At 40.5% G+C, this 12,119-nt stretch overlaps 1 pseudogene; it reads right to left on the bottom strand.

Annotated features, from left to right (window-relative positions):
* Positions 1 to 10,368: 10,368 nt before the first annotated feature.
* LOC109450873 (mitochondrial genome maintenance exonuclease 1) lies at positions 10,369 to 11,840 on the bottom strand (annotated as a pseudogene).
* Positions 11,841 to 12,119: the final 279 nt, after the last annotated feature.

The raw sequence follows: 12,119 nt of genomic DNA, 5'->3' as shown, positions 1-12,119 counted from the left end.
TCTTAATCCTTTCTCCTTTTTCACCCACCCCGCCAACCACCCTTTCATCTGACAGCCATCAAAACATTCTCTGTATCTGAGTCTGTTTCTGTTCTGTGTGTTTATTTTGTTCTTTAGATTCTACATATAAGCACAATCACATGGCATCCATCTTTTTCTGTCTGACATACTCCACCCACACAATACTTTCCAGGTCAATCCAGGCTGCTGCAGATGGCAAGAACCCATTCCCTTCTATGGCCAAGCAATATTCCATTGTATATATGTACCAACTCTTATTAATCCATTCGTCCATTGACAGACACTCAGGCTGCCTCCACATCTTGGCCATTGTAAACAATGCTATAATGAACATGTAGATGCACACGTTCTGTCTAAGTAGTGTTGGTTTTTGTTTTTGTTGTTGTTGATTTTCAGATAAATACCCAGGAGTGGGATTCCTGGTTCCTTCTTTTTCTCTTGTTATAGCCTTTGTTTTAAAGTCTATTTTGTTTGGTTGTAAGTATTGCTACCCCAGCTTCCCCTCCTCCCATTTTCATGAAATAACTTTTTCTATCCCTTTACTTTTAGTCTGTGTGTTTCTTTCAATCTGAAGTGAGTTTTTTGGAGGCTGCTTATGGAAGGGTTTTGTTTTCTAATTCATGCAGCCACCCTTTGTTTTTGATTGGAGCATTTAATCTACTTACATTGAAAGCAATTGTTGATAGATAGGTAGGTATTGCCATTTTATTATTCATATATATATATATATATATATATATATATATATATATGAATCATGTATATAAACTTTTATTTATTTTAAGCGTGTTTTTCCAGGACCTATCAACTCCAAGTCAAGTAGTTGTTTCAACCTAGTTGTGGAGGGTGCAGCTTACACAGGACCATGCAGGGATTGAACCAGCAACCCTGATGTTATGAACATCATGCTCTAACCAACTGACACCCTGTTCATTTTTTTTCATATCTTTGTTTTTTCTTTCCATCTTAAAGAAGTCCCTCTAAGATTCCCTGTAATACTGATTTGGTGGTAATGAACTCCTTTAGCTTTTTCTTGTCTGTCTGGGAAGCTCTTTATCTGTCCTGTGATTTTTTTTTTTTTTTTTTCTTTTTTAACCTTACTCACATCTTGTATTTTATTCCTTATAGTTAATGGCTAATAAAGGAAAAAAGTAACTGTAGCACCCTATGATTTTAAGATACTAACTGTAACTTAAATGCTAACCCCCTGATCAAACAAGGAACATTACCCCAGGGCTATAGTGGGGATTTATTTAAGTTTCCCAAACCCAGTGACAACAAATAATTTTTATAAGTTGTTCAAAAAAAAATAGCTTGTTATTTTGTTATTATTGTGTTATTGTGTATTATTGTGTTATTGTGTTATTATTCCCCGTAGCTGAAAAATTCCACAAATGATATCTTTTCTCTACGGAAATGATTTATTGTCTCAAACCAGAATATGGTTACTAAAATATTTATAATTATAAGTCTCAGGCTGTGGTCTGGCTACTTTTGGGGGTTATTTGGTGGTATACCAAGGAATATTGCTAATGATATGGTGAATATGTTCCAGAGAGCAATATTTTCTCAAGGCTAAGGAATCACATATTTATTTTTAAAAAATGTTAAATAGAAGCTTTTTCTGCAAAAAAAAAAAAAAAAAAAAAAAAATATATATATATATATATATACACATATATATATATATGTATATATATATATATATATATATATATATATATATATATATAGAGAGAGAGAGAGAGAGAGAGAGAGAGAGAGAGCAAGAACTCCAATATATAGCAATGGCGGCAGCGGGGCGCACTTTTTGAGTTCTCCATCGGATCTTATCAGAAACGGGAAGCTTATAACCCATCAAAGGACTCTCTGCTCATCACGCAGAACAGCGAAGAGACTCGCGCAGGGATTTCTTGCAGGTGGGGAAAAATTGGGCGAGCAGGGGAAGAAGGAAGGGAGCGGAGCGGAGACGCGCCGCACCTGCGGCGGCGGTGGGGACACGGGTTGGGACCGCGGTCCACACCTGTGGCGGTAGAAATTCGGCCCCCACCCTCGGGTTGTGGAAATCTGCTCCGCACCTGTGCCTGTGAAATTCCAGCCCACACCCACGGCTACAGATACGCAGGATATCCCAGGACAGAGGAGAGCCCGGAAGCCACGAGGTGGGCGTTTTGCCCTGCGTCCCACAGCGGACCTCTCCCGCTGCAGGCGCAGCATATCCAGCATTAACTTCAGCTAATAACCTCAGTTGGTCCTTGGGCCGGACAAGGAACACAGACTCCGTGCCTGGGCACCTTCCCCCGCTCTTCTGACCCTACCCCGCCTTTCTAGAGACTTGATCTAGCCCCTGCACTAAGGAGCAGCGGCAGATTACAGAGGCGCCTTGGAGCCCGGCTCCGGGAAGACAGGCGGGCCCAGGGAGGAGGCTAGGAGCTGGGAATCTTCCGCCCCAGCCACCACCTTTTCTGGCCTGCGGGAAGAGTGTTAAGACAGCGGGCTGGGAAAGAGAAGACCCTCCTTCCATCCCCAGCCCCCACCCTTTCTAGCCAGCCTAGAGCGGGTAAACACATCCCCAGCTGCAGAGACGCAGGGGTTCCCAGGACAAAGAGAGAACACAAAAGCCAAGTGCGGACTCTACTTTGCGTCCCAGAGCAGACCTCTCCCTCCCGCAGAGGGAGGATATCTAGCATTTGAGACTATTAAACTCCATACCTGGGCCCCTCCCCCCCTTTCTTCCAATCCTACCCCCACCCTTCCAGAGACTTAAACTGGCTCCTGATCTGAAGAGCAGTGTCAGATTACAGAGGAGCCTTGGGGTTTGGGCTAAGGGAAGACTGGCCGCTGGCTTTGGTCCAGGGAAGAGGCTGAGAAGAGTGTGGTTTGCCCTGGACTAGGAGACAGAAGACTCATCCACCCCCAGATACCACCGTTTCTGGCCTGTGGGTGGGGTGTGACACAGCTGGGCTGGGAAAGAGAAGACCCCTCTTTCCATCCCCAGCCCCCACCCTTTCTGGCCTGCCTAGGGCGTGGCAATTACATCGGCGGAGGCACTCCCAGGCATCAGCAGTAAGTGGTATATACAGCACTCAGCTTTCAGCAGCTGAGGAATTCCCTGCCGGCCACACACACACACACAGGGAAGAGGTGCCCTAAGACTCAGGAGAGCTGGACACAGGGCTGGTGGTGCTATTCTCGGTGTGCATATGTGCCGGCAAGGGCAGAAACTGCACTGACTTTGTAAAACCTACTGTCCAGACCCCTCAGCCCCACGCATCTAAAGCTGCAGCCTCAGAGTCACTCTGGGCATCAGGTGACCGGCTCTACCTGCACAATACGCAGGGGATTACTTGGTGGGCTTAAGCCACAACTGGCGCTGTCTTTTTTTTTTTCTTTTTTTTTTTCTTTTTTCTTTTTCTTTCTTTTCTTTCTGTTTTGATTTGTCTTTATATTTTTGACATCTTTGCCTGTGTCGAGTGGGGATTCTGTGCTACAGCAGAGAACAACTTGGAGATTACTTGGTGGGCTTAAGCCACAACTGGCGCTGTGTTTTTTGTTTGTTTGTTTGTTTTTTGTTTGTTTTTTGTTTGTTTGTTTGTTTTTGTTCTGTGTTGATTTGTCTTTATATTTTTGACATCTTTGCCTGTGTCGAGTGGGGATTCTGTGCTACAGCAGAGAACAACTTGGAGATCACTTGGTGGGCTTAAGCCACAACTGGCGCTGTGTTTTTTGTTTGTTTGTTTGTTTTTTGTTTGTTTGTTTTTTGTTTGTTTGTTTGTTTTTGTTCTGTGTTGATTTGTCTTTATATTTTTGACATCTTTGCCTGTGTCGAGTGGGGATTCTGTGCTACAGCAGAGAACAACTTGGAGATTACTTGGTGGGCTTAAGCCACAACTGGCGCTGTGTTTTTTGTTTGTTTGTTTGTTTTTTGTTTGTTTGTTTTTTGTTTGTTTGTTTGTTTTTGTTCGGTGTTGATTTGTCTTTATATTTTTGACATCTTTGCCTGTGTCGAGTGGGGATTCTGTGCTACAGCAGAGAACAACTTGGAGATCACTTGGTGGGCTTAAGCCACAACTGGCGCTGTGTTTTTTGTTTGTTTGTTTGTTTTTTGTTTGTTTGTTTTTGTTTGTTTGTTTGTTTTTGTTCTGTTTTGATTTGTCTTTATATTTTTGACATCTTTGCCTGTGTCGAGTGGGGACTCTGTGCTATAGCAGAGAACAACCTGGAGATTACTTGGTGGGCTTAAGCCACAACTGGCGCTGTTTTTTTTTTGTTCTGTTTGTTTTTGTTTGTTTGTTTTTGTTTGTTTGTTTGTTTTGTTCGGTGTTGATTTGTCTTTATATTTTGACATCTTTGCCTATGTCGAGTGGGGTTGTCGATTGTTTTTTACATGTGAATGTATTTGACTTTTTCCTTGTTGTTATTGTTGTGCTTGGTGATTTGCTTTGTTCTGTAATTGCCCTACCAGTGCCCAGCTTAAGAGGCACAAGATTCAACATACCCAGCGGCCAACTCCAGACCAAGCCAGAGTACTACCGGGTTTGACCTACAAGTGACACACTCAGAGGGGATTCTTTACAGGCACATAGAGGCCAAAGGGCAAACCACATCTAAGCGGTCAATCCTCACGCAGCAGAATACCCTGCGTGGGCAAAGCCAAGTCTTACAACTAGTCAGCCTAGGAGTTAACTCCACCTACTCACAAGCGAAAAGCAATTAAGGATCTTCTTTAACAGGACAATATACACAACACAAGAGTCACTTTTAGAGCACACGCAGGGGAGAAGAACGAAGTAGTGCAAGTCAAATATAAAGGACATTTATTATATACTAATCCAGCAAGAACTAAGAACTCCAGGGCACCTATCTAATACATCGAAGCAAACACAGAGAGTCAGCCAGAATGAGGAAACAAAGAAACATATCCCAAATAAAAGAACAGAAGAAACCTTCAGAAATGGAACTAAATGAAGCAGAGGTAACCAAACTGTCAGAGACAGAGTTCAGAATACTGATGATAAGAATGTTTAAGGAACTTAGAGAGGACATCAAGAAGGATGTAGAAATCATAACGAACAACCAGTTAGAACTAAAGAACACAGTTACCGAAATAAAGAACTCACTTGAAGGAATTAACAGCAGGTTAGATGAAGCAGAGGATCGAATCAGCGACTTAGAAGACAAGTTAGCAGAGATCACCCAAACAGAACAACAGAAAGAAAAAGAATAAAAAACAATGAAGATGGTTTAAGAGACCTATGGGATAACATCAAGCGCAACAACATGCGCATCATAGGAATACCAGAAGGTGAAGAGAAGAAACAAGGGATTGAGAACATATTTGAAGTAATAATGTCTGAAAATTTCCCTAACCTGATGAAGGAAACCAACATACAAGTCCAGGAAGTGCAGAGAGTTCCAACCAGGATAAACCCAAACAGGTCCACTCCAAGACACATTATAGCTAAAATGGCAAAGATTAAAGACAAAGAGAGAATCCTAAAAGCAGCAAGAGAAAGACAGAGGGTTACATACAAGGGAACTCCCATAAGACTATCAAATGACTTTTCTGCAGAAACATTGAAGGCCAGGAGGGAGTGGCAGGAGATACTCAAAGTGATGGAAAACAAAGGCCTACAACCTAGGTTGCTTTATCCAGCAAGGCTATCATTTAAAATTGACGGGGAGATAAAGAGCTTCCCAGAAAAGAATAAGCTAAAGGAATTCATTACCACCAAGCCAGCATTGCAAGAAATACTAAAAGGACTTCTGTAAATAGAAGAAAGACGAAAACAATTTATCCACAAATTTAAAAATGGCAATAACTATGTACTTATCAATAATCACTTTAAATGTAAATGGTTTAAATGCTCCAATCAAGAGACATAGGGTGGCTGAATGGATAAGAAAGCAAGACCCTTGTATATGCTGTATACAAGAGACTCACCTCAGATCAAAAGACACACACAGGCTAAAAGTGAAGGGTTGGAGTAAGATATTCCATGCAAATGGAAATGAGAAAAAAGCTGGAGTTGCAATACTTATCTCTGACAAAATAGACTTTAAAATGAAGAAAATATTAAAAGACAAAGATGGACACTATATAATAATAAAGGGATCAATTCGACAAGAGGATATAACGCTAGTAAACATCTATGCACCCAACATAGGAGCACCTAAATATATAAAACAGATATTGACTGACATAAAGATGGAGATCAACAGTAACACTATCATAGTAGGGGACTTCAACACACCTCTGACAACAAGGGACAGGTCTTCCAGACAGAAAATCAATACGGAAACAACAGCCTTAAATGACACATTGGACCACTTGGATTTAACCGATATTTTCAGAGCATTCCACCCCAATGCTGCAGAATACACGTTCTTCTCAAGCGCACATGGAACATTCTCCAAGATAGACCATATGTTAGGCCACAAAGCAAGTCTGGATAAATTTAAGAAAATTGAAATCATACCAATTGTCTTCTCTGACCACAGTGCTATGAAATTAGAAATGAACTACAGGAAAAAGACTGGAAGACACACAAATTCATGGAGGCTGAATAATATGTTACTAAACAATGAATGGGTCAAACAGGAGATCAAGGAAGAAATCAAAAGATATCTCGAGACAAACGAAAATGAAAATACAACGACCCAAAATCTATGGGATGCAGCGAAAGCAGTCCTAAGAGGGAAGTTCATAGCACTGCAGGCCTACTTAAAGAAACAAGAAACATCACTAATCAACAGTTTATCTTCACACTTAAGGGATCTGGAAAAAGAACAACAAAATAAGCCCAAAGGGAGTACAAGGAAGGAGATAATAAAGATCAGAGCGGAAATAAATGAAATAGAAACCAGAAAAACAATACAAAAGATCAATGAATCCAAGAGTTGGTTCTTAGAGAAGATAAACAAAATTGACAAACCTTTAGCCAGACTCATTAAAAAAGAGAGAGAGGACCCAAATTAATAAAATCAGTAATGAAAGAGGAGAAGTGACAACAGACACCGCATAGATTTACCAAATCCCAAGAAATTTCTATGAGCAACTGTATGCCAACAAATTTGACAACCTGGAAGAAATGGACAATTTCCTAGATGCGTACAACCTCCCAAGGCTAACTCAAGAGGAGACAGAAAACCTGAACAGACTGATTACCACCAAGGAAATTGAATCAGTAATCAACAATCTCCCAACAAACAAAAGCCCTGGACCAGATGGCTTTACAGGTGAATTTTACAGAGCGTTCCAAAAAGAATTGTCACCTATTCTCCTCAAACTCTTCCAAAAATCCAGAGGAGGAAGACTCCCAAACACTTTTACGAAGCCACTATCACCCTGATCCCAAAATCAGACAAAGACACCACAAAAAAGAAAACTACAGGCCGATATCGCTAATGAACATAGATGCAAAAATCCTCAACAAAATACTAGCAAACAGAATTCAGCAATATATTAAAAAGATTATACACCATGATCAAGTGGGATTCATCCCTGGTATGCAAGGGTGGTTCAACATCCATAAATCAATTAATGTGATACACCACATTAACAAAATGAAAAATAAAAATCATATGATCATATCAATTGTAGCGGAAAAAGCATTTGATAAAATTCAGCAGCCATTCATGATAAAAACCCTTAAGAAAGTGGGAATAGAGGGATCATATCTCAACATAATAAAGGCCATATATGATAGACCCACAGCTAACATCATACTCAATGGGGAAAAACTAAAACCATTCCCTTAAAATCAGGAACAAGGCAAGGCTGCCCACTTTCTCCACTTCTATTCAACATAGTGCTGGAAGTTCTAGCCACAGCAATCAGACAAGAAAAAGAAATAAAAGGCATCCAAATCGGTAAGGAGGAAGTAAAACTGTCATTATATGCAGATGATATGATACTATATTTAGAGAACCCTAAAGACTCCACCAAGAAACTATTAGAGCTGATAGATGAATTTAGTAAAGTAGCAGGATACAAAATTAATATTCAGAAATCAGTTGCATTTGTATATACCAATAATAAAACATCAGAAGGAGAAATAAAAAAGGCAATTCCGTTTACAATTGCTCCAAAGACTATAAAATACCTGGGAATAAATTTAACCAAAGAAGTAAAAGATCTGTACTCAGAAAATTATAAGACACTGAAGAAAGAAATGAAAGAAGATACAAATAGATGGAAACACATACCATGTTCATGGATAGGAAGAATTAATATAGTTAAAATGTCCATACTGCCTAAGGCAATATATATATTCAACGCAATTCCTATCAAACTACCAACGACATTTTTCACAGAAATAGAACATATAATCCTAAAATTTATATGGGATAACAAAAGACCCCGGATATCTTCAACAATCTTGAGAAATAAGAACAAAGTGGGAGGTATAACAATACCTGACTTCAAATTATACTACAAGGCTACAGTAATCAAAACAGCATGGTACTGGCATAAAAACAGACCCATAGATCAATGGAACAGAATAGAGAGTCCAGAAATAAATCCATGCCTATATGGCCACTTAATCTATGACAATGGAAGCAAGAATGTACGGTGGGGTAAAGACAGTCTATTCAATAAATGGTGCTGGGAAACTTGGACAGACACATGCAAAAAGATGAAGCTGGATCACCTCCTTACACCACATACAAAAATAAATTCAAAATGGCTTAAAGATTTAAATGTAAGATCTGAAACCATAAAATTCCTAGAAGAAAATATAGGAAGAAACTTCACAGACATTACCCGGAGTAAGATTTTTACTGATATATCCTCGTGACGGAAGTAAGAGAAAAAATAAACATGTGGGATTACATCAAACTAAAAATCTTTTTCACAGCAAAGGAAACCATCAATAAAACAAAAAGGGATCCTACTGATTGGGAAAAGATATTTGCCAACGATATATCTGATAAGGGGTTAATATCACAAATTTATAAAAAAACTCACTCAGCTCAACTTCAAAAAAACAAACAACCCAATTAAAAAATGGGCAGAGGTCATGAAGAGACATTTTTCTAAAAAGGACACACAGATGGCAAACAGACATATGAAGAAATGTTCAACCTCACTAACCATTAGAGAAATGCAAATAAAAACCACAATGAGATACCACCTCACCCCAGTCAGGATGGCTATCATCAATAAATCAACAAACAACAAGTGCTGGCGTGGATGCGGAGAAAAGGGAACGCTGGTGCACTGTTGGTGGGAATGCAGATTGGTGCAGCCACTATGGAAAACAGTTTGGAGATATCTCAAAAATCTGAAAATGGAACTACCTTATGATCCAGCAATCCCACTCCTAGGTATCTATCCGGAGAAATCCAAAACTCCAATTCAAAAATCTTTATGCACTCCTATGTTTATTGCAGCACTATATACAATAGCCAAGACCTGGAAACAACCGAAATGCCCATCAGTAGATGACTGGATTAAGAAACTGTGGTACATTTATACAATGGAGTATTACGCAGCCATAAAGAAGAAAGAAATCTTACCATTTGCAACAACATGGATGGACCTAGAGAACATTATGTTAAGTGAAATAAGTCAGAAAGAGAAAGACAAATACCATATGATCTCACTTATATGCGGAATCTAAAGAAAAGAATAAGTGAATGAACTAATCAGAAACAGTTTTGGAAACATGGAGGAAAAACAGAGGGTTGCTAGAGGGGCGGGGGGGTGGGGATAAGGGGAAGGTGAGAGGTTTTGGGAACGTACAGAGGGATAGTGGATGGGGGGAGGGGGGTTCACACAGTGTGAGGGATATAAATGATAAATGTCTAAAAAAAAAAAAAAAAAAAAAAAAAAAAAAAAGAACTCCAATATATAAACAACTTTTAGGAAACTGCATTGGCAGTAGTAGTTGCCTAATGTGAGTTTTCCCTCCACATACACCTAAGGGGTGCTTGACCCCTTCCCTCCTGCTGTACCCTGGGAAAATGCTTGACACACAAAGCCTCACTACCCTCCAATTTCAGTTCAAAGACTAGGCATCCTGCCTGGGACACAAAAGGTCCAGGGGGGGTCCAAGAGCCACCGATGCTATGCCAATCCTGCTTGTCCTTTTCTTCAGGTCAATCATAGTCAGAGGTAGCATAATTGGTCTTTTATGTGCTGAAGTCAAGTTCCTTAAATCTAAACTTTTCCAGCTTTTCAGTCTTATAGGTTGCAATAAATTTCAACAAATTAATACTTCTGTTTGTGCTAATGTAGTAGCTTTCAGATTCTGTGGTACCTCCATCTTCGGTCATAATAAACATTGATACATCTTCCCAAACTGTGAGAAAGTACTGAATGTTCCCAAATTGTGTCTTGCCCTAATCTGTTTTCTGAATATTCTGTTTCTTTTCCTTCTTTGCATATTCTTCTAGTCGAAGAAGCCACTTTGGCCCAGTACTGGGAACAGAATTCTGTGTTCATGAAATGTGTGTGGGTGGGTAGGGGATCCATCTTTGTAGGCCACCACAATTAAACCACATTGAACTGATACTCAGCCCACAGTCCAGCAGACCTACATACATTAAGGTCTCATGTTGAGCAGCGCTTTCAAGAGCTCGAACTCCACTGACATCTTTTAGAATATGCTGGATGCTTTCCATGTAGCCAGATCTGAGGAGATTGTCATCTCTCTAAGTTCCCCTGGGGTGACAGTATGCTTTCCAAGTCTTCCTGGAACCGTTTCCCTTGTAAAAATATTTGAAGTACACTCTGTAAAGCCATCCTCTCCCAGTCCCAGAATCATCCGCTGTTTCCACCTCTCCAAATAGAAAATCTGTTCTGATGTCATGGTCTACTGAAGGACCCGGGTAATACTTCGTATCTTATTCCTTTGCAAAGGAATTTTCAAAGGAATTGTAGCATCACTTGTTGCATTTGGTTTTAAGCTTCTGTCTGTATAGAAGAGAAGAAACCAGTTTTCTGTATAACTTTTGCTTCTTCTCTTTGGGGGTTTACACTTACTCACAGGTCCATAAAGTATCTTCCTGGAGCAATGATTCTGAAGTCTGAACATGGCCTCTGAAGGACAAGACGCACTGTACTAAATCAAACTACCTTTCTTGGTCCACTTCTTCATAAGGGTTCAGTTGTTTCTTTTTTTTTGTTTGTTTGTTTTCTTTTTTTTTTGTTTTTTTATTTTTTCTCCTTCGGGAGTAAGTGGAGAAGAGTAAGTGGAGAAACCCATGCTGGAAAGCAAGTTCTACAAAAAACAAACAAACACAAAAAAACACACCTCTGAACTTCTAAGTTGCCTACAGGTATTCTGAGCTGCCTTCCTCTTAGATTATTATTATTTTTTTTTTTTTCCACTTCACTCTAGTTTCCCTGCAATGCCTAGGGCCTTTTTAATTTTTGCATTCGCCATTCGTAGGGAGCCCCTCCCCTCCGGTAGTAGCACTAGCGCCTCCACATCACGCCCTGCTGCTCTCACAAGCTCTCCTTTACGTCACAGCTCAGCGCCATCTTGGGCTTTAGCTGAGTGATAAAATTTACCGCACGTTAGAGCACAAGTCACTGAGAGTTTTTCCAGTTCGATGTGTCTGTGTGGCACTGCATCAGAGGTTTCTGCGTGGCCCTGAGCAAGGGTAAGCCCTGCATAGTTTATTTCCCTAGTTCTAAGATGGAGGGAAGCCCGTGAGAGCAGAGGCAGCTCTGGGGGAGCACGAGGCTCACCCCCCCCCCACCCCGCTTCTGGGATGGTGGGAATTCCTGCGGGAGCATGGAGGCTAGTGGAAGTGGGGCTGCAGTTGCCCCTGAGAGGTGCCCCAGCGGGTTCGCCCTCTTCTTTCATCACATAGCCTGGTTTCCCTGCTTCTTTCCTTTGATTTTAAATGATAGCCTGATGGGTAGAGTGCAGATGGTTGTAGGTCCTTTACTTGCTTTTCATCACATTGAGTATTCTGGGCCAATCTCTTGTGCCCTGCAAAGTTTCTGTTGAGAAATCAGCTGACAACCTTATGGAAACTCCCTTACAAGTTAGTAGTTACCTTTCTCTAACTGGTTTTAGGATTCTCTCTTTTCTTTAACCTTTGCCATTTTAATTATAACATGTCTCGGTGTGGGCCTGTTT

Source organism: Rhinolophus sinicus, linkage group LG05 (genome assembly GCF_036562045.2).
Source record: "Rhinolophus sinicus isolate RSC01 linkage group LG05, ASM3656204v1, whole genome shotgun sequence".
Classification (NCBI taxonomy): Eukaryota; Metazoa; Chordata; class Mammalia; order Chiroptera; family Rhinolophidae; genus Rhinolophus; species Rhinolophus sinicus.
This window is presented reverse-complemented; position numbering and strand designations above follow the sequence as displayed.